At 30.2% G+C, this 3,096-nt stretch overlaps 1 long non-coding RNA gene across 1 annotated transcript; it reads left to right on the top strand.

Annotated features, from left to right (window-relative positions):
- Positions 1-396: 396 nt before the first annotated feature.
- LOC143550057 (uncharacterized) lies at positions 397-2,723 on the top strand. Its single transcript, XR_013138259.1, has 3 exons — positions 397-815; positions 1,612-1,757; positions 2,633-2,723. It is a non-coding gene; the product is annotated as an uncharacterized LOC143550057 (long non-coding RNA).
- The last annotated feature ends 373 nt before the right edge of the window (positions 2,724-3,096 follow it).

Below are 3,096 nucleotides of genomic sequence, written 5' to 3'. Positions count from 1 at the left end.
AACTAGATTGTTTAATTTTTTAATTAGTGATTTATATATTTTCAATTTTTTTTACTTCATACATGCAAATGTATATGTTATATATGTTTGTAATCATTAAGCTGATTTGTTTCATTTAACAATTTTTTGCAAGTTAGTTTAGTGATTTTTTTTATGTATATAACATATGTGTTTGTATCTAAGATGTATAAATTTAAAAGAAAAATATGAATTATTAATGAAAAATATAACAATTTAGATTTTTTCTGTTCTCGCCATTACTGAGTGTTTTATAGCAAACCTCTTATTTTATATATATATATACACACACAGTAACACTCATTCTTTTACAAAGTTGCTTTTTTTCATTCTTATTATTATAACTTTTATTTACAGTTTAGTAAAATCTATATATAAGCAAAAGTTTTCTATGAACGTAATTTTTTGTTTAGTTTCACATAAAACAAAACTAATTGAAGTTTGAAAAAACAAGTAAGTTTGAGATAACAGTTCTTAATAGTTTACCTGCTAAGATAGAACCACAGATTAAATAATTAGCGTAATTTATTGTATTGATTTGATACTAATTCAGTTTCATTGGTTTCATTTTTGGTGTGTGACAAATCGGAGATGGAGGTGCTACTGTGGATCTATATGTTGCTGCATTCTAATGTTTGAAATATCTCCCGCTCGGTTAAGGTTTGTTGTTTTGAAATAATCAATTTACTGTGGATAGTCGTTTTAAGAATTTATTGACTTTTTCAGTACTTGAGTGCAGGTCATTTTATGATAGAAGCAATTATTATACTGCTGATTCAGCTTCAACCTCTGTTCAGGTACATCATAGTTTAATTTAAGTTGACTATTACGAGGGGTTTTACGGGTCATCGGATGTGTAATATTAGCCAGAAATAGCTCGAGTTAATTTGAATTCCCTTTGACCCGTATCAAACTTGTTAAATAAACCGGCCCGTATCCCAAATGCCTTGTGATATTATGATTGGAACTATATGCTTGTGATCAATGGCCGACAGATAAAAATTGCTTTGTCTGAAAATTGAATATTATAAACTACTTAAATGTTATATATATGGTGAGGATTATTATAGAACATTGAGTTTAAGTGAAAACGAAAAAGCAAACTAGATCGTTTAGTTTTTAATTAGTGGTTTTTTTTTTTTTGAAATTTTTACTTCATAAATGCAAATATGTATGTTATATATGTTAATAATCATTAAACTGATTTGTTTCATTTAACAATTTTTTGCAGGTTGGTTTAGTGATTTTTTTAATATATATAAAGTATGTGTTTGTATGTATGATACATAAATTCAAAAAAGGAAATGAATCATTAATAGAAAGTTAAACAATTTAGATTCTTTTTTGTTTTCGCCATTACTTAGTATTCTATCATAAACCTTTTATTTTTTATTACAGTTTAGTAATATCTATATTTAAGTAAAAGTCTATTGTGAAATTAAATTTATGGATATTCTAACATAAAACAAAACTAATTTAAGTTTGAAAAAAAGATATAAAACAAGTAAGTTTGAGAAAACTTTTCTTAATAGTTTACCTGTTAAGAAAGAATATTAATTTGCATAGTGTTGCATCAATATGATATTAATCCAGTTTCATTGGTTTCATATTTGGGTTGTGACACACTGACACAATGGAAATGGAGGTGCTAAAAGTCTTAACTGATGCCCCGAGTCATACTACTGTGGATATATGCTTTACTGCTTGCATATTTTTGAAATATCTCCCGCTCGGTTAAGGTTTGTTCTATTTTGTAACTTTCATTATTTGCTCTTTTATTTTGTTTAAACTGAATGAACGTTCTAGTGTTATGAATCATGATGGAATCAGTCCAAGCCCAGCATCGGCCAGACTACTTGGATCAATGCACCACCAAAGTCAACACCCGCTAACCAGCAGCTTTGACCCAATAAAAGTCAAATTTGCGAAACTTTCAAACTGACCCAATTCTTTCCCATGCCCAGTTTTGCCAAAAGACCATATTACCCTTTTAGTCAAAAATTTTTAGAATAATTATGAATTTGCTGGAATCTATCTCACACATCAAATTATGACTAATGATAGTTTAGGTCTCTATTAAACTAGTTTCAACTCAATGCAAATAATGAATAAACTTGACTGAATGAACGTTCTAGTGTTATGAATCATGATGGAATCAGTCCAAGCCCAGCATCGGCCAGACTACTTGGATCAATGCACCACCAAAGTCAACACCCGCTAACCAGCAGCTTTGACCCAATAAAAGTCAAATTTGCGAAACTTTCAAACTGACCCAATTCTTTCCCATGCCCAGTTTTGCCAAAAGACCATATTACCCTTTTAGTCAAAAATTTTTAGAATAATTATGAATTTGCTGGAATCTGTTTCATACATCATATTATGACTAATGATAGTTTAGGTCTCTATTAAACTAGTTTCAACTCAATGCAAATAATGAATAAACTTGACTGCAGCAAATAAATGATATGCCTTTCTTGGGCTGCTTGCACTACCATAGTTCTTATTGCAAACAGAAGATTTAGTTGAAAATTTTTGTTACAGCTACCTTTATAAGTGGTTTTAATATGATAATATCTTTATATATGTAATCATATCGGTTTTCCCGTTCTTGCAGGTTCGGGGTAATGCATTACCGATCTATGTGAAACACCTTCTGGAGACACCGATCAACAGAAGTACAGAACCACTCGGTTCATCATCTCTGATTCGTCCGATCAGGTAACTAAATCAAATCTGGTTGGTTTGTTCTCAAACCGGTTATAAACTGGTGGTTCGGTTATCGGTTTTGGTTTATTCGGATCCTAAACTGGTTTCGGTGTGCACCTTTGTCAACCAAGAGCCTAATTGCTCTTAGCCCAAGAAACAAATATAAATTGAGGATAATATCAAGTTAGACAATTTGGATTTCTATGAAATTAAACAAATAACTGTTTAATATTATTTCAAAATAAATAAATTAATCAATATTTATTTTTTTATTCAATCAGACTATCAGAGAACTATTATAATTAAGAGCAAATTATATGGACGGTGCCTGTGGTTTGGTCCATATGGGTCGGGTCGATCTGCCAAACTTTT

This window comes from Bidens hawaiensis, unplaced genomic scaffold, assembly GCF_021521415.1.
Source record: "Bidens hawaiensis isolate Kalapana, Puna unplaced genomic scaffold, B.hawaiensis_p1.1 tig00015918_1, whole genome shotgun sequence".
NCBI lineage: Eukaryota > Viridiplantae > Streptophyta > Magnoliopsida > Asterales > Asteraceae > Bidens > Bidens hawaiensis.
Note: the sequence above shows the minus strand (reverse complement) of the source record. Positions and strands in the feature narration are given on the sequence as shown.